Source organism: Hippopotamus amphibius, chromosome 16 (assembly GCF_030028045.1).
Source record: "Hippopotamus amphibius kiboko isolate mHipAmp2 chromosome 16, mHipAmp2.hap2, whole genome shotgun sequence".
Lineage (NCBI taxonomy): Eukaryota > Metazoa > Chordata > Mammalia > Artiodactyla > Hippopotamidae > Hippopotamus > Hippopotamus amphibius.
In genome coordinates this window covers 26,223,898-26,244,205 of record NC_080201.1, presented here as the reverse complement: position 1 = coordinate 26,244,205, position 20,308 = coordinate 26,223,898, and the positions used below count along the sequence as shown (strand labels likewise).

Here is a 20,308-nt window from a genome sequence, read left to right as displayed (position 1 = left end):
ATAAAATACATATGGTAATAGTATCTAACTGACTGGGGTGTGTGTGTGTGTGTTGGTGGCATCAAGACTTATTATAAAGCTATAATAATCAAGACAGTGATTTATTGTAATAAGATAGACAAATAAAACACTGAAACAGAATAGAGTCTGGAAATAGACCTGTACACATACAGGTATGCATGATCATAAAACAATAATTGAAAATAACTAGATTATGATATATGTGTTTTCTGAGCCTAGAAATGTAGGCAGGGGTCTTGCATATCTTTTTGGAAAGCTTAAATGTGTTATCCTGAATGCAATACATAGTCATTGAAGAATAAAAAGGGAGCGTGACAGGATAAAATTGATTTTAGAAACATCAGAAAGAAGTGATATGGAAGTTGGATTATAGAAGGGTAAGCTTTGATTCCAGCAGTCTAATTAGGAGGCAGGGAGATTGAGGAAAGAAGAGGGGACATATTTGAGAGGTATTTAAGAGGATAGACCAATGGTCCTGTCTGGCTGATGTAATGGGTGAAGGATAATGGAGTAAGAGGTATGAAGGACAGCTCATAGATTTCTGTCTTGAAATTCTGATCAGAGACCAATGCCATTCACTGGGATAGGGAACAGGAGAAGGAGTGAATTTTGGAGGGTACTTAATGAGTTTGGGGTTCTTTGAGGACTGCTAAAGGGAGTTGCCCAGTACTCAGAAGGATATTTAGGACTAGAGGTGAGTGGAGAGGAGTGGTTAATATTATGCTAAGAATTTGGAAGTGTTCAGCATTTGTATGGAAATTGAAGCCATAAGCTTGAAGCTTTACAGAAGAAGTCTACATAGAGAAAAGCAAGGAAAAGGTCAAATGTAAATCTAGAAAGTAACAGTATTTAAGGGATAAACAGAGGAAGGAAAGCCAGAGTGAATCAGAGTTTATTTTTTGGAGGTGTCTAGGGGCCTAAAACTGTCAATGAAAAAAATCAATCAGTCGATCTGAGAACGAATTGGAAAATTTTATTCAAGCCAAATCTGAGGATTATAACCTGGGGCAAAGCATCTCAGAAATCTCGGAGAACTGTTCTGCTGGTTAGAAATCAAAGCACAGTTACGTAAGTTTTTTGAGACAGAGGGCTGTACATCGAATGACGTATTATTGACAGTTTACATAATCTAGATCTAAACGTCATCGTGGTGGGTCATGTGACCCCTCACAAGCTCAGGAAGGAATGTTATCTTTTAGAGAGTTGTCTTGTTGATGCTAGGAGAATGTTGCACTTTATGACTGAATAGGTATTCCTGCCGATGGGGGAGGTTCTGTTGAGGCATAATATGATACACAATACACAGTGGGGGGAGGGAGGCCAGATGGCAGAGAAGAATTTTTGTGCTTAAATTTTTCCTCTCTTGCCATAACACATGGATTTTATTTCACAAAACTAATTTGGACTGTGTGTGTGTGTGTCTCAGTGACAGTAAGGGCACCACATAGGGAACTTGTCTTGAAGCTGTGTTTCCATCAAAGCACACTGTTTTTACTCAGAGTGTATGTTCATGGGGGATTAATGTTGTCACTTTTTCTTGACCACACTAAGACAGACTCATTAAAGAGACTAAGTAGGTAGAGTCAGAGATAAGAAGAGCGTGGACATTGGCATCAAATGTTGGCGAGCAGGAAAGTAAGATAAGGACTCTAGTTTGTCAGGTTGCTAGCAGGAAACAGATTGCACTCTCAAATTGGGTAATTTGAGGACAACTTAATAAGAAATCGTTTACCAAGGTGTGGGAAAGGTGCAGGGAAACTCCAAGCATCAGTGCCTTTCAGCAGGGCTGGTAAGGGGGTGATGCCCTGACTGCTTCTCAGCCTAACGGGGCAGGAGGAGGGCGCAGCTATTGGAACCTGCATGAAAGAGCCCTGTGGGTGACTGCAGCTGAAGGAGTGTTGAGCTGTGATGGACAGGTTTTGCAGGGAGGGGCTGGAGGGTGGTTACCCTGCCCCTCTCTTGACTCCTCCCCTCAGTGCTCTCACCTGTGTCCTCATTGGCCAACCCCAGTCAGAAGCAAGGAAGTCAATGAATGTAGTCCATATAGATCAGCCTCTGGGGTAGAGAAGGTTGGAGGAGAGATGGGAGAGGATCTAAAAAGGGTAAATGAAATACACACAGCACAGACTGAGAAAAATCTATTGGAATTCATCACAAGAGGTTGTTGACCCCTCGTTGGAGTTAGGGTAGTATTGGGGTAGAAGGCAGATTGCAGAGAGTAAATTAACGATGGAGCAAGAGTGAAGAGGAGAGCGTTTGTGGAATGACTGGAAATAAACTTTGGGTAATGGGTGGCAGATGTGAGTTAGGATGGCAGACCCTTTTTCATATATAAAGTCACAGACTCAAAATAGTACCTTGCAAGATCTACCTGTAGTTTTCCAAAACTGTGAGAACAATAAATGTCAGATCAATAAAAGAGGCATACCTTCGGACCAACCTGTAAGGAAATGTATGTATGTCCTCCTTACTGCATGTTCATCAAACCTTGTATATGCATTTCAGCTCTGTAACTCGCTGTCTCCCCCACTGGAGAGCAGGGATTCTGCTTTAAATGTCATTACAGACCTTCCTCGACTTAAAATGGGGTTATGTCCCGATAAACCCATCATTAAGCCAAAAATGCATTTAATACACCTAACCTACCAAACATCACAGCTTAGCCTACCCTACATTAAATGTGCTCAGAACACTTAACATTAACCTGAAATTGGGCAAAATTGTCTAACACAAATCCTACTTTATCATAGCGTCGAATATCGTATAATTTATTGAATACTGTTCTGCAAGTGAAAAACAGAGTAATTGTCTGGGTACAGGATGGTTGTTAAGTGTTATTGGTTGTTTACCCCTGTGATCACGTGGCTGACTGGAAGCTGAGGCTCGCTGCCACTGCCCAGCATCAGGAGAGTGTTGTACTGCATTCTGTTAGCCCAGGAAAAGGTCAAAACTCAAATTTCCAAGTATGGCTTCTACTGTATGTGTGTTGCTTTCTCAGCATTGTAAAGTTTCAGAATTTTAAGTCTAACCATCATCTGTGTCACCTCAGTGCCTAGTGAAGTGTTTGAAACATTAGCAGGAGCTCAGTGAAAATTATTGAATACAAAAATGTTCAAATGTCCAAAACCCTAGAAACATCCCAAAGGCGTGTAATACAGTGCATGAAGACAATCAGTTATATTTAGAATAGCTAAGAAAACTATGTAGCTCTTCAGTTTAGCCCCATCCCTCTTCATTGTATGCTGCACAGCACAGCTTTATCACTTCTTTTGTTCCTCCCATAAGTAGTTTTCCTTTTTTGTTTAAAAAAAAAGTAAATACTTGTACCCATATCAAATATTGGTTTTGACATGGGTATTATTATATGTTACCATAGATACATCTATGGGACCCAGTTTTTTTTTTTTTTTTTTTTGGCTGCCTTGGGTCTTCGTTGCTACACGTGGACTTTTTCTAGCTGTGGTGAGTGGGGGCTACTCTTCGTTGCTGTGTGTGGGCTTCTCAGTGCAATGGCTTCTCTTGTTGTGAGCACTGGCTCTGTGCGTGCAGGCTTCAGTAGTTGTGGCTCGCAGGCTCTAGAGCACTGGCTCAGTAGTTGTGGCACATGGGCTTAGTTGCTCTGAGGCATGTGGGGTCTTCATGGACCAGGGCACCAACCCATGGCCGCTGCATTGGCAGGTGGATTCTTAACCACTGTGTCACTGGGGAAGTCCCAGTAGTTTTCCTTAAATGAATTTTAACTTCTATCCAGAGAAAGTTTGATTCTTGTTTGACAAGTCGTATCAGCTTCGCACAAATGCTGTAACATCTCTCATGTGAATTTAAGTTTATTGCTAAACTCTTTCTCTCCATGAAGCTTCTTTGGAAGGCTTTTCCCAACCTAATATTACAATGTCTGAGTTCTAAGACTGACTGAGAAATATTTCCTGTCTAACTGGCTGAAGAGGGTAGAAAATTGCTTTGAGGTACTCTATGACTATTTTAAATCGGTGTCTTTTGTTTAAGAAGTATTTTGACATATTTAAAAATTCTCAGTAATATTTTTGGAAAGGAAAGTATGGAAAGAATCTTGCTTCTTCTAATACTTTAATTTTTTGACAATTCCCATTTCTCTCTTCTAAGTTACATAATTTGAAACCAAATTCTACTTTTTATTTCGTTCACAAACCATAACATCACAAAGTATTATAAAAGCAAACTAGCCTGAACAACAAAATATTAAAACATAATGAAACTTAGAAATTCTAAGTTCTAGAACAAAAGGTGAAATTAAAATCTCTGTTATAAAAAGGAACCTGGCAAATTTCAGTCTGGCCCCTGGGGTCTTTTGTACAACAGGCAGAAGCATAATATATAAAAAATAGTAAATCAAGTTGAACTTTTTGTTTCTCTGATTTTAGTGGTTTGTTTTTAACCCTTAAGACTAAACTCTCCAAGTAGTTGTTTTAATTACCATAGTAGGATTAGTAGGCATAGTTGTGCAGGAAAAGCAGAATCTTCTGCTTCTGCAAGTATGCATATTTCACAGATTATATACTTTCATATGCCAAGATACATTAAAATTTTACTTGTTTAGGAATAGCTCCATTTTTAAGCTTCCAAAGTAGATCAGCTGAAGTGATACACATTTTGCACATAAATATTGGAAGGATTGAGGGTGTCAACGTGGTTCTTGTGGAGACTAGGCACAGTGGATTTCCATGTTGTACCTAAGCCTGAGTCATATGCTTCCAAAACTCATCTACTTTATAGGATGTGTTATAAACACGTTGCTCCTCAAAATAATCACTTAACATTTTATTATTAAAATACCGAAAAATATCTACTTGACTATTTGGATTATTTCATTTTGAACATATTATTTTTTTGGTGTGTATAAAATGCTATTTCAGTAATTGAGTGTTTTTTCTCCCAATTGTTTGAGTGCTGAAAACTCAATCTTCTGTAATTAAAAGTAAATCTTGAAACTGAACACAGCAGTTATTTTCCCATATACTTTATTGAAAGTGATGAAAATGGATAAAATATAGCCATGAATTGTGCCTCATTGTTATGAAATATCAAGCTCCCATTTCATTAAACTTGTGGAGTTTTTTTTTGGAAATAATATGATACTGAAAGAAGGGAAATAAAATTCTTAGAAAGATTTGAAAAGATTATTAATAGATGAGATTGGAATAAGACTGATCAAATGCTGGAATGGGTGCTTTCTTTTTCTTTTCTTTCTTTCTTTTTTTTTTTGATTGCCCACATTGTCTGAAAACTGTTCAGCAGAACAAAGGGTTTTACGGATGAAAGACTAGTATGAAGAAACATGAATGTCAACTCAGGCTCTGAAAGACAGTCTGCTAATGAAATATTCTAAAAGTCATTTTCAAGGTGGTTGAAAGTTCTCACTGATGTGCGCCAGTGCTTTTGATAAAAAAATTATATATATCAAATAATTACACAAGTGTTGGCTCTGGGGATAGAGAAAATAAGGTTAGCTCATATACACCCAAATATTTATGAAAGATTTGTGTATCATACTTTCTTTTCATGGGTAAAAATAATCAGACACCTGATAACATTACTTCGGTAGTAAATTTCTTACTCTCTACATGTGAAAAGTGCCTTTTTCTGCTATCTAAGTAATACTAGCTGTGATCTATGATTTATTACCTTAATAGTTAGCTCTTTATGTGCAAAGTGTATCATCTTTAAAAGTTGAACTGCCTCAAAACATCCTTGAATGAACTTCCCTGATAAATGCAAGAAGTAATGACTTTCCCCCAAAGATCCACTCTTCCATTCTATTAATATACATACCTGCCAATGACACCTACTTATCCTCTATTCTATGGTATGCATTCTTTCTTTAGGATATATATATATATTCTCAGTAATACTTTTGAAGTATACATATCCCCATATATTTATATATATGTATACCTGTCATATATATATGACATATACATTTGTGTGGGTTTATAATTTGATGGAACTTTGTATTTGGATGTCCCTAGAAGCTGTATCAGTGTTCTGTGACTTTTATTTTAATCATGCAAGGATGAATGTCTATCATGGTGCCCCATACAGAGAGGCCCTTAATTAGGGTAACAGTGGTTCTATGACATGATCAAATTAATGGCGGCATGAGTTCATAGGTTTTTTGTGTTGTTTTGTTTTTTTCTGATAATAGCTTTTTATTTATTTATTTATTTATTTATTTATGGCTGCGTTTGGGTCTTTGTTGCTGCGTGTGGACTTTTCTCTAGTTGTGGAGAACGGGGGCTACTCTTCGTTGAGGTACACAGGCTTCTTATTGCGGTGGCTTCTTGTGTTGCAGAGCACTTGCTCTAGGTGCGTGGACTTCAGTAGTTGCAGCATGCAGGCTCAGTAGTTGTGGCTTGCAGGCTCTAGAGTGCAGGCTCAGTAGTTGTGGTGCATGGGCTTAGTTGCTCGGATCTTCCTGGACCAGGGATCAAACCTGTGTCCCCTGCATTGGCAGGTGGATTCTTAACTATTGCGACACCAGGGAAGTCCTGGTTCATAGGTTTTTTTTAAACACTCCATATCAGATTGACTTTGGGACGTCTACCTTCTGCCCTTGTCACAATCTCAGATGACTGGCTAAATTGCAGTGGTCTTGATACTGACCAGGGTTCTTGGCCTTCCCCAGGCAATAGAAATTGACTAGAGGCCAGATAAGAAATTCAGACAAGGCTTTACTGGAGGAGGGGCGAGAACAAGTAACAGTTTCCCTTGCTCACTGGCTCCCTGAGGAGGGGAGGCTAGCTTGTTCCTTATTATATGGGGTGAAGGTAGGGGTCAGGCCAGAGGGGTGGCTTAGGTGTTTTGCCCAACCCTTAGGTGGTGTAGTGTACATGGGGCATGCTTAGTACTCTGCTTTTTCTCCTGGTTCTTCAAAAGTAGCAGTTGGGTTTTTTGGTCTCTTTATATCTTTTGTCCAGAATTTGCCCCAACTGCACATGCATGCAGTTATTTTTAGTCCCTTATAGTTTCTTTGTATTTTGTTGCTTAAGGAGAGGTTAGTCCAGGTGTAAGCATTGCAGCACTTCTGCAAAGGGTCCCAGGTCCCAGCCTGTTTCAGTCTGACAACAATGTTAAGCTTTGTATGCCTGGGTCTGGATTGGGCTTGGTTTACAAAAGGCAACTAATCTCTGGGAGGTGGACTCTATCTCCATTCCATTTTATATTTTCATGAATGAAATGTTAATTACATGCATTGATATGCGCATAAACAAGAATTTTGCATGACATTTAATACCTTTGGGGACCAACCTGGTCCCAATATCTCAAACCTATCTGCTTTTGTATATAATATATTATTGCCAGTTTATAATGCAATTTTCCCTTACACTTTCTTTTCAACTTGAAACTCCTTCTCTGCTGTCTAGATCAAAACACAATGCTGTCTTCTCTTTGAAATGTCAACTGATATTCCTACAGTATTTTTTTAACATATGTATATGATGACAATTTCATATCACATTGTAATTTTCAAGTATTTTTATATGTCTTATACTAGTCAGAGGGGTTCCAGAGCTTAGGGGCTGGCCAGTTCTTACTTATTAAAAAAGAAATCCCCAAGATCCAAAGTAGGCACTCAGTGAATATTAGTTTTAAAAAATTGTTCAAAGGTAAATAAAAGTATGTAAACAGGATCTTTACAATTAATGAGTAAGCTTAAAAGAAAATGGAGACCAAGATGTGGTAACATTCAGAGATAGTTTAGAAAATGGAGTCATCTTGTAGAGAAATTGGCATCCTTGTGCACTGTTGATGGGAATATTAAATGGTGCAGCTGCCATGGAAAACAGTATAACAGTTCCCCCCAGATTAAGAATGTAATTACTATATGATATGGCAATCCAAATCATATAGTGTGATTCTGTGTATATACCTAACAAAATTGAAAGCAGGGTCTCAAAGAGGTGTTTGCACAACCATGTTCACAGCAGTTTTCTGCATAATTGCCAAAAGTGGGAAGCAATCCAAGTGTCCATTGATGGATGAATGGATAAACAAAATGTAGTCTATACATACAGTAGAGTATTATTCAGCCTTAAAAAGGAGGGAAATTCTAATGCTTGCTACAACATGGATGAACCTTGAGGACATTCTTCTAAGTTAAGTAAACCAGATGCAAAAAGTCAAATGCTGTATGATTCCATTCATGTGAAGTACCGAGAGTAATAAAATTCATAGAGAAAGTAGAAGGTTATTTGCCAGCAACTCAGGGGAAGGGGAAATGAGTTGTTTAATGGGTGTAGCATTTCAGTTTTGCAAGATGAAAAGAATTTTTGAGATTGGTTGTACAAAAAGGTGAGTGTACTTAACAGTACTGAACTGTATAACCTCAAAATGGTTAAGATGGTAAATTTTATCTTATGTATATTTTACCACAATTTAAAATAACTGAAAAGAGAAGTCATCCTTATTATATATATCACAATTATGTCAGACTAGTTCATCACAAAGTTATTTTAATATCTATAACTTTGGTTATAAATTTTGGGGCAGCTAGTTTATTTTTATTTTATTTTTAATTAAAAAATTTTTGAGGTATAGTTGATTTACCATGTTGTGCAAATTTCTGTTGTACAGCAAAGTGACTCAGTTATACACATATATACATTCTCTTTTTATATTCTTTTCCATTATGCTTTAACCCAGGAGATTGGATATAGTTTCCTGTGCTATACAGTAGGACCTTGTTGTTTATCCATTCTGAATGTAATAGTTTGCATCTACTAACCCCAAACTCCTAGTCCATCCCTGTCTCCCCTCCTGCCCCTTGACAACCATAAGTGTGTTCTTTTTGTCTGTGAGTCTGTTTCTGTTTTGTAGATAGGTTCATTTGTGCCATATTTTAGATTCCACATATAAGTGATGTCATATGGTATTTGTCTTTCTCTTTCTGACCTGCTTCACTTAGTATAATTTCTAGTTGCATCCATGTTGCTGCAAATGGCATTATTTCATTATTTTTTTATGGCTGAGTAGTATTCCACTGTATATATGTACCACATCTTTATCCATTCATCTCTCAAGGGACATTTAAGTTGTTTCCACGTTTTGGCTATTGTGAAGAGTGCTGCTATGAACACAGGGGTGCATGTATCTTTTATTTATTTATTTATTTATTTATTTATTTATTTTTTATCTTTTATATCTTTTTGAATTATAGTTTTGTCTGGGTATATACCCAGGAGTGGGATTGTTGGATCATATGGTAATTCTATTTTTAGTTTTCTGAGGAACCTCCATACTGTTTTCTATAGTGGCTGCACCATCACACATTCCCATCAACAGTGTAGGAAGATTCTTGGGGCAGCAAGTTTAAATAGAGATTATCTGGTTGTTGCAGAGATATCCACATAGAAAAGAGAATTTACTGTTTTATAATTTTAATACCAATCTATTAAGATGTATTTATTGCATATTCACAGTGTTGCCTTTAGTCATTGGGGGAAAGGATAAAAATGAATACCAAAAAGGTGACTACCTGACTACAGTCTAAGGGTTTTTATAGAGTGAAATCACAGCTCATAACACATTAAGGGAATTGACACAGCTGCTTTATAAAGTCAGACATTTTGGAATTGTTCTAGAATAAATTTTAGCTGAAAATTAACTCAAGAAATTCAGAGCACTGACACCAGTAAGAAAGGAGAGTGAGCTTTCCAGCAACACTTATACTTGGTCAGTTGGATCCACTATAATTCGTCTTAAATGCTCACCTAGCAATTGCTTTAGCAATATATTTCTCCGGGGAGAAAAAGGCCAAACAGGAAAATCTGAGTCTCCTCAGCTATTTTTCAGCAGTGATGTAAGTCTTTTAAATCAGATCTGTCGAGTTTCATGTTCCTACCTCTGAAGCTCTTGGGGATGGCCTAGAGAAAGGCAAGTTGAAAAGCAACTATCAAAAGTGGATTCCGAAAAAAAAGTGGGGGGTGGGGGTGGGGGGAAGCGGAGTGGTTGCTGCGCATGCGCAGGCAGAGGTTACTTAATTGGTGCCACGGTGGCAAGAGCAGCGCGGAGTCGAGCGGCCGCCAGAGATGCTGACCTGTTCTCTTCTGTTCTGTTCTTAGGAGCGGCCAGCGGCGCGGTGAAGCGGGCCAGGGAGCGTTCACACCTGAGGCGGACTACCGAACAGCACGTAGCAGAGGTAGAAGTCCAAGTCAAACGTGGAAGGACAGCCTCATTGAGCAACCAGGAGTGTCTCCTGTACCCGAGGCGATCTCGGCAGCAGCAGCAAGTACCTGCGGTGGATTTCCGGGCAGAACTGAGACAGGCATTCTTAACTGAGACACCGAGAGGTGGTTAACGCGGTATTGGAACACCCAGGTAGCTGGTTCCAAGAGAAAACAAACAAACAAACAGGCTCCATCTACTATTTGAAGCTTCTGCCCCAGCTTGCATTGTTTGATGGAGGACCTGCGTCATACCTTAATCTGTAGCCTTGCCTTAGGTCTTAAGGATCCCGAAACTTTCCCGTGGACGTTGGACTTGGTGGAACAGCAATCATGACTGTGGGAAAGAGCAGCGAGACGCTACAGCGCATTGAGTATTGGGTGAGATGTGTCCTGCAAGATGGTTGCATCTTCACTGGCACCTTTAAGGCTTTTCTCAAGCATATGAACTTGATCCTCTGTGACTGTGATGTGTTCAGGAAGATCAAGCCAAAGAATTTAAAGCAGCCAGAGTGTGAAGAAAAATGGGCTTTGGGTCTGGTGTTGCTGCTGCCAGGAGAACTTGGTGTCCATGACTGTGGAGGGACCACCCCCCAAAGATACTGCCATTGCTCAGGTACCACTTGCTGGAGCTGCAGGAGGCCCTGCGGTTGGCAGAGCCACTGGCAGAGGTGTTCCAGCTGGTGTTCCAAGTCCCCAGGCTCCTGCTGGATTAGCAGGCCCTGTCTGAGGGGTTGGGGGGAGCATTCCAACAGGTAATGACTCCACAGGGAGGAGGCACTGTACCAGCTACTGCAGGTGCTGCTGCTGCCAGCGTTGCTGGAGCCCCAGCTCAGTATCCACCAGGGTGGGGGGGCTGCACCCACACCTGTTGATTGAGAAACCCCACCTGCAGGAATTATGGCTTTCTCCACCTGGTATGAGACCACCCATGGGCCCACCCGTTAGGCTTCCCTTACTTGAGGGACACCTGATCGGCATGCTCCCTCCAGGAATGAGTCCCCCTCCACCAGGAATAAGAGGTCCACCTCCACCAGGAATGCGTCCACCAAGACCCAGGATACTATTGGTCCTTCTTAATCACTTTTTTCCTGCAGTGTATCTTGTGAAACGTGTGGAGTGTTTGTGAGCTTTTGTCCCCTCTCCTGCATTAATATTAGCTAATAAATGCATACAGCAATAAAAAAAAAAGTGGGTTCAAAAGGAGGTAGATGAACTTCATCTAGAAATTTCAGAGATTGGGGATTGAAACAACTGTCAAGAGGAAAGGTGTGGACCTCAAGAGAGAACCAAGATAGGCAAAATTAAGGGGAAATAGGTCAGAGGAGACAAATAATACTAGATAACAACTCATAAATAACATCTGTGGACCACAGGCTACATCTCAGGCACTCTTCTAATCACTTTACTTGTAGTAATTCAATGAATCCTTTCAACAGCTTTATGCAAGAGATACTTATTCCCCAATGTCTTACCTTGTATCATCCCAAAAGGAGACAGGGGGACAGGGATTTGGATTCCTCCCAGGGAAGTGATCTCAGGTACTCTGTCTTCTATGAGTTAGTGGAGAAGTGAGACAAGGAAGGGAGGAAAACCAAATAAGTTCTGTTAATTAGTTGTATCTGCTGTGGGCAACTAGGGCTCCAAATGCCGCTGGAAATCCTGTATAGAACATGCCTCAGAATTGTTCCACTGAAGGACAGGGAAGCTGGAGTTTTTATCTGTCCCCTCCTACCCTTCATTAGTTGAGGATTGCTTCTGGAGCTTTAATTCCTAGACCCTGTCATGTTACCATATTCCAAAACATCACCAGGCAGAGAAGCAGTCCTTGGTGTATAAGGAGCTGCAGATGGTGTCAGAGCAATGACAGCATCTCTTCATTGAGTTTGCTTATGAGGAACATGGGACACAAAGTTAACATCATTCAGTTTGGATTTATTCTAGAAATAATGACTATTGACTGAAGCTAGGTTTCTATATTCTGCCTGTGTTTACATGGGTAACCCAATACAGCTAAAGCTGATGAAACAGACAAGAAGAGAAAGGCATCTTACACATGAAATCCGTAGGTAACACTGAGACAGTTCATTGGTTCATTCCTTCATTCACTCATGTACGTTCATCCAAAAATTTATTAAGTGCCAGCATTGAGTTTAGTACTGTTTCATGCACTGGGGATGGGGTGGGAAGAGGGACATAAGGAGAACAATTATGACAAGATTCCTGTTGTCATGCAGCTGACATGTTATTGGAGAGACAAACAGTTTCAAATGACAATGAGTATGTTACATAAAATGACTATTACTATGCTAATAGTTACTCAGAGACCAGCAACTTGGCCGTAATTGCTAAAGAAAAAGGGAACTTCCGCTTCTTACCAGAATTAGACGCCTAAATATGATATTGATGACTGTGTAGTGGGCAAGTGGAAGGCAGTACAGAAAAGGAGAGGTGGATAAAGAAATTGCAGACACATTGCCAGCAGGGCCTGGTGCATACCTGCCTTGATTAGAATGATGCATTGTGATGTTTCAAAAGGAAGAAAGTGGTTGTGTATATTATCTTCTATTTAGCTTTGCATGAAAGATTAAAAGCATATCACATATTCTGTATCATTCATTTTAGTTTGTTGAGTATGTTCTCAAGGATGTGATAACTCTAGATCAGGGGTTAAGAACTTCTTTAGGGCATGCTTTTTTTTTTTTTTTTGCCACCCTGCTTGGCTTGCAGGATCTTAGTTCCCAACCAGCCCTGGGCAGTGAAAGTGTGGAGTTCTAACCACTGGACTGCTAGGGAATTCCCCTGGACACGCTTCTTTCTATGGAGTGTTGTTCGAGTTACATGCTATAGGTCATACTTGGAAACAGTCTGTCATGGGATGTCTGTAATCAAAGTCTGCTCACGCATTCTCTCATTCATTTAGCTTTATTTTTATTCTCATATTTATTGAGTTGCCCGTTATGGGGCAGGTGGTGTTTGGGGCACTGAAATGAGCAGGAGAGGACGAGGTAACTGGAGTTCACATTCTAGTGCGGGAGCCTGACAACAAGTAAACAAGAAACTGATCAACACAAATGTTAACAACCCTTTTGATTTGGCCCCAACAGGGCCCTCCTGCACAGTGTTGTTCAAGCCAATAGAATGATACTGAGTTTGGTTCAGAAGCAAAGGCAAGTTGTATTCTTTGATCAAAAAATGGAGAGGTGCGAGCTTGCGCGCTCCTCCATAGGCTGTGGGCAGGGCTGCTTTCTAGGGTTCTCCTAGCTGCGAGGCAGGCCGAGTTCTCGCGGGTCTGGCGCGGCGCAGCGGGTCAGGCGCAGGCGTGTTGCTCACGCTCCAGGTCACGGTGCGGCGCACAGCGTCTCTGCACGTGAGCCCGCCGCCGCCACCATCTTGAATCGCAGCTGTGTGGCCCTAGGAACTCTGGTCCGAACGCCGGCCGGGTACAAGGGCTCTCTCTGCGTGCGGCAGCCTGTGGGCAAGTGAAGCTAGACTAAGCACAAAGGAAGAGAAAAAAAAAGGTTAGACTTTATTACCCAGCTTCCATTTTTATTTCCTGGGAATTCTTAATGGGCTTTAGCGGTGGCAAATCCCTCCTGTGTCTTTTGTCCTGCTCCTCATTCTCGAGGGGCACTGAGTGGGTGCAGGTTCGTCTTCTGTAACTGCTGCCTCCGGACTTGGGGTGTCGTCATAAGTTTGGGTAGAGGAGCAGAACTCCCCAGCTACCCTTAGCAATGTATGTCAGCAGGCGCTGGTCCTAACTGTTGGTATCCCTGAGTGACGACCTCTTGGAGACAGAGGATGGAGGATGTTACCGAATTAGATGTGACGCCTGCCTCTCTTGGGGTCCTAGCTGAACCGAACCCCCCCCCCCCCCCCCCCCCCCGCCTCAGTCAGGGAGTTCTTTCCCGCTCAGATTCAGTGCTACTGATAATGAAACTGAGTTTGGCACAAGCGAGGTAGGCTTTTATTCAGTGGCCAGGGAATGGAGAAGGGTAGCTCGTGCACCTTCTTCCTGAAAGGAGGAAAGTGCGGGACTTTTAAGGGGTGAGAGGCAAGTGAGTCATCAGAAACTGGGGAAGAGGGAGGAGATTTCCAGAAAGAGCCAGTGCATGCACAGGCCCCCAGGCCCCCTTGCACACGCACGAACGGCGCCTCGCAGAGTAAAAATACTCCCCTTGGGTGGAGATTTTAGTGTGGTAATGAAGCAGAGGTAACTTTCGGACACCTTCAGGCTGCATCTGTGCAGGCATGTTCCTGTAGTCAAGTCAGAGCTGGTTTGGGGCGGTTGACCACTGTATATCTCTCAAAACGTATCTCCTTCAAAGTATAGCTGCGAAGCATCTCTGCCAAACACCAGGTGCTTTTGAAACAAACACAGAGATGAATTTGGACTAGTGTCGTCCAGTTCTCCGGGGTTGGTATGAAAAGACAGCTGAAACAAGGCAGGAAAAGCGGTGACCTTTAGCCTACTTTGCCTGCTATCCTTTGTCTAGCCAGTTCAGTCTGGTTTTGTTGCGGGCCTTTGTGGCATCCTGTTGATAGAACACAACTAGCCTCTGTGGTTAAAAGCAGTTTCTGCACCTGGGGCCTGGGCTCCACGGCATGGATGACAAGGACACCGGTCGATTTAAAATAGATGGCCGGCATCTTAGCAAGAGCAGCATGTCTCATCGATCCGACTGGTTATACTTTTCATGCCAGGAGTTACCATGACCTCAACTAACCAATTACATAGGGCTTCCCACCCATAGTGAGTTCCTCGATGAGCTTTCCTGATGGCTTGACAAGCCTCCCTGATGCTTTGACAAGTTTGGGAAAGGATGAATGGACTATGTTCATTAGCTAGCCACCCACGGCCTCCTAGATCTCTATTGAAGCCTTGTTTTTTGCACTTTGTCTAATTCTTCCTTTGTGTAAATTGGGGAATAATAGGATGGATCTGGCCTTCGAGGTATGAGGGATAGGTGCCAAGATACTGGTTCTCGGGCCGCCCTTCTGGTAGTTGCGTTTGCCTTGTTTCCCTCTGCATTCTCCTTTTGGTGACCCCTGCAATGAGCTGTATTACTTCTAAGAGCTTCAGTACGCTTAAGCCATGTTTCATCTGTTTATCCTCTGCAGTAAGCATACCCTGTGTGCTTGTAGATTGGCCTGCATGCTGGCAGTCTGTGTAAACATGTAAGGTCCTCCTAGTCCGGAGCTCTAAGGCTCATGTGACAGCTTTCAGCTCTGCTTTGGGGACAGAAGTCCCTGGGGGGTAGGCTTCTGCTTCTGTGACTTAGGTCTGGGAGGTTATTGTGTATTCCACCAGCTTCTTCCCCTTTTTCATAAAACTGCTCCTGTCTGTGCAAGAATAAGGATGCAGATACAGAGAATGGACTGGAGAACGCGAGGTATGGGAGGGGGCGGGGGGTGAAGGGGAAACTGAGACGAAGCGAGAGAGTAGCACAGACATATATATACTACCAACTGTAAAATAGTCAGTGGGAAGTTGTTGTATAACAAAGGGAGTCCAACTCGAGGATGGAAGATGCCTTAGAAGACTGGGGCAGGGAGGGTGGGGGGGACTCGAGGGGGGGGAGTCAAGGAAGGGAGGGAATACGGGGATATGTGTATAAAAACAGATGATTGAACCTGGTGTACCCCCAAAAAAATAAAAAATAAAAAAAAAAAATTGAAAAAAAGAAAAAAAAAACAACAAAAAAAAACTGCCCCTGTCTGTGAACCATTCCTCTTTGGCGTTTGGGAGAGGCTCACTTCCTAGCTTGGGGCAATTGGAATAGATCGTGTCTATGGTTCCTATACAGTCATACTCCAGGGGCCCCATTTCTGTGGGTTTCAGGGTGGCAGGATTTAGTGACAGGTTTTTATGATAGCCACTGGATTGTCTAAAAGCACAGTCAACTTGAATTGACCTTCTGGTGTTGGGGGGTGGGGGTGGGGATAGCCATTCTGTTCCCTTAGAATTCACTAAAACCTGAATCTGGTATGGAGTCCCTATGGTGACTGGCTGACCAAACATTAACTATTCAGCCTCCTTTATCAGGGCTACAGTAGCTGCTACTGCCCGAAGGCTTGATCTAATTGTTTAGAGAAATAAGCCACCGCCCGAGTGAGGGGTCCCAGGTTTTGAGCTAATACCCCAAGGACAGTTCTCCTTCTCTCATGAATGTCAAGGTCCAAGGGTTTAGCTAAATCTGGGAGGGCTAGGGCAGGGGCCTGAAGTAGTTGCTTTTTCAGTTCTTGAAAGGCCCCTTCCCATTCTCATTCCATTCAAAACGATCACCATCCTTTCTCTGGAGCTGTTCATATAGAGGCCCAGCTAATGGACCGTAGTTAGGGACCCAGATGTGGCAGAACCTGACCATCCCCGGGAAACCCTTAAGTTGTCTTCTAGTTTTAGGAGGGGGTGAGGCAGCAAATGGCTTCTCTCCTTTCCTGGGGTAGGCTTCTCTGACCTTTTGTGAGAGTGAAGCCTGGGTGGGTCATGCTAGTTTGTGCTATTTGAGCCTTTTTCTTAGACCCTTTATATCCTTTATTGGCTAGATGGTTCAGGGTGGTTCAGAGGCTTCTTAATCAGGCTGGTGATCAGAATGTTGTCTACATAGTGGAGGAGGGTTCCCTTTTCCAGATGTAGATCTCTTATATCTTTACCTAAAGTTTCTCCAAAGATGGTGGGGGAGTTTTTGAACCTTTGGGGCAGGAGTGTCCAGCAGTATTTTTTTTTTTTAATGGTTTTTCAGTCTCTATCTTTTTTTTTAAAATAAATTCATTTACTTATTTATTTATTGGCTGTGTTGGGTCTTCGTTGCTGCACGTGGGCTTTCTCTAGTTGTGGAGAGCAGGGGCTACTCTTCATTGTGGTGCATGGGCTCCTCATTTTGGTGGCTTCTCTTGTTGTGGAGCACAGGCTCTAGGCACACAGGCTTTGGTAGTTGTGGCACACGAGCTCAATAGTTGTGGCTTATGGGCTCTAAAGCGCAGGCTCAGTAGCTGTAGTTGTGGTGCATGGGCTTAGTTGCTCCGAGGCATGTGGGATCTTCCCGGAGCAGGGATTGAACCCATGTACCCTGTGTTGGCAGGCGAATTCTTAACCACTGCACCTCCTAGGAAGTCCCTCTTTTTTTTTTTAATTAAAGATTTATTTTTATCTATTTATTTATTTAGGCTGTGTTGGGTCTTAGTTGCGGCACGCGGAATCTTCGTTGCAGCATGCATGTGGGATCTAGTTCCCTGGCCAGGGATGGAACCCAGGCCCCCTGCATTGGGAGTGCAGAGTCTTACCCACTGGACCACCAGGGAAGTCCCTGTATTGCTTTTGTTACATGTTTGGGTCCTGCCACTGGGGCTAATAGAATACAGAAGTTATCTTTTAAATCTAATACAGAATACCAGGCCTTGGGGAAAATAGAGTAGCCAGCAAGGTGTAGGGGTTAGGGTTAGGGATGACTGGATGTGTGTTTTTAGTGGCTTCATTGACTGCCCTGAGGTTCTGTACCATCTGATATTCCCCATTGGGTTTCTTTACAGGGAAATGGATGGTGTTACAGGCTAATTGGCAGGGTCTAATTAGGTCCTGGTCATTTAGGCCCCGTATAACAGGGGCAGTGCCCAGCAAGGCCTCCTGATAGAGAGGATACTGTTTTGTGTTGGGCCATGTATGTCCTGGTTTTTGATGAGCTCTCGTGGGACTGGCTCCTACAGCTTGTCCCACCTGTCCTTGGGCTCAGACCTTGGGATTTACTGCATGGAGGTCGACTTGCTCTGTGTGGGGAGGTTTGTCCTCAGCCATTATTGTTATCATCTTGTGCCCCCTGGCGAGGGAACGCCAGTCTCTAGTTTGTCTCTCATTCGCTGGATAGTAGCCGCCAATTTATGTATGCTATCCCTTCCTAGCAGGGGTATAGGGCATTCAGGAATATATGGGAAGGGATAGGTGAGTGTGTGTTCATCCAGTTTACGCTCTAATGGCTCTATGAATGCCTGTTCTTAGGCCTTCCCTGATACTCCCACAATTTTACAACCCTTATGACTGAGTTTGCCTGATCTGGTGTTCAGAACTGAGTGGCACTGGGGTTGACTAAGAATTCAGCAGGCTTTTCCCCGTGTCCAGTGTCAGCCAGGGCTCCTCAGGGGGCTCAGTTGAAGTGCCAGCTTAGGAGCCCCCGAGCCCATTATTCTTCCTCTGCTTGGACCATCTGCCTTTGAGGTAGTGTCTGGGGTCTGCCATTTCCTTCCCCCTTCGGGGGCAGCGAGGGCATCCTTTCTTCCAGTGTCCCTCTTGTTTACATATGGCACACTGATTGGGTCCTTGTTTCCTTGCCTTGCTATCCCTTGGTAGGGGCCAAGGGTCACGCACTGGAGTTAAGACTCTCCACGGGTGGTTAGTCCAGATTCCCATGCTGACTGGTTGACACTGGAGGGCAACAGCCAGTCGGTGGGCTTGCCTCCGTGCCTTTTTATCCTCCTTTATATCACTCTTATTAAACACCCAGTAGCCAGCTTCGACAGGAGAGAGGTAGGAATATCTGATTCCTTTTCCAGTTTCTGAAGTTTAAGCCTAAGGTCAGGGATACTTTGGGAAATGAAACATGACCTCAGGATTGCATTCCCTTCCAGTGACTCAGAGTCAGTGGTCATATACATTCGGAGACATTCCCTGAGGTGCTCTAGGAATGCTGAAGGGTTTTCCATTGACTCATGATTGATTTCCCTTATTTTACTTCTATTGGTTTCTTTCTTGTTGCCTAGATTCCCTTTAGGATTATATTTTTATAATGGGTCAGTCTCTGTCTTCCACCCTCTTCTCCATTGTCTCGGTGGTCCCAGTTGGGTTAGTTATCTGGGACCACTGATTCCCTGGTCTGAAAATAGCGTGATCCGCATGATTTCTGTTCTCTATGTCTGTTTCCTCTCAGGCTTTTGAAAACACTGTGGCTTTTTCTTCCCCCATTAGGAGTACACTGAGGAGATTCTGGTCAGCCTAGGTGGCATGGTGGGTCTGAAAAATTCCCTTAATCAGATTCAGGAACCCCTCTGGATCTTCCTTCAACCCTTACTGTGACTTTTCTAGTTATATAGATCCAAAGTGGTAAACGGGATGTATACCTGGATGGGATGTGAGCCCTCCTTCTCCGTCAAGGACCTGCCTCAAAGGGAGTACTGTTCCTGGTGGGGTGTTGGACCCTGGCTGGTAATTAGTCCTGCATTGTGTAGTTGCTGGACTGGGTTTTGTGGGGAGGGGGCTGGTATGGAGGGGGCCCCTCAGGCCTGTGGCCCAAATTGGGACATATGAAGGAAGAGGGTAGGGAAGGAGCAGTAGGAGGAGGGTTAGGGAAGAGATGAAGGAGGTCCTCAGGAGGGTCAAGGACTGGTATCTCAGGGGAGGAGAGCCCACCTGCCTCTTGAAGGCCTTTGTTCTGATGTAAGGCCGTAAAAAAAAAACCGGACATAGGGAGTTTCACTCTATTTCTTTTGTCTCTGGCATAGCAGACCCAACTGTAAAATGGTGTATTTTAGAGACCCATGGATGGGCCAACTTCCCCCATCTCCCCACTGGTGTTGGGGCCACGCTGTATTACATATGAAGGTTAAATGTTTGGGGCCAGTGGGTAATACCTGAACAATTTCCAGTTCTGCAGGAGGCACCCTAATGGGCTATAGCCTTCAGTATGGTGAATATTTGGTTCCCCATACCTTAGATGATCTGTTTTGGATTTGTTTCCAATTACCAAGAGGGCAGGTAGCGTGATTTGTTGGCACACAAGTGCCGCAAGATTTGACCCAAATAAGATTTCTGGTTTGGGAAATTTGGAACCAGCACCAAACTGTTAATGGGTTCCTAAAAAGGCCAAAATAGGAGGCATCCAAATGGCATGGGCTCTGATATTGAAGAGGAAAGTTAGAAACTTACACTCAGCTAAAAACAACTCCGTGCTTGTTTTGCTTTTGTGAAATATGCTTGCTGTACTGAGAAAAAAAGAAATCCAGGTTGACCTAACAATTCAATGTAACTTTAAGATGTTTTGCTAAAAAATGGAATATTCTGCATCTGCTCTTGTAAGTTTCTGTTTGGAAACGTCCATGCT

General features: G+C 42.8%; 2 pseudogenes; both read left to right on the top strand.

Moving 5' to 3' along the window:
- Window positions 1-10,085: 10,085 nt before the first annotated feature.
- On the top strand, window positions 10,086-10,354 carry LOC130838044 (SNRPN upstream reading frame protein-like; annotated as a pseudogene).
- A 199-nt stretch (window positions 10,355-10,553) lies between these two features.
- Window positions 10,554-11,349, top strand: LOC130838042 (small nuclear ribonucleoprotein-associated protein N-like; annotated as a pseudogene).
- The last annotated feature ends 8,959 nt before the right edge of the window (window positions 11,350-20,308 follow it).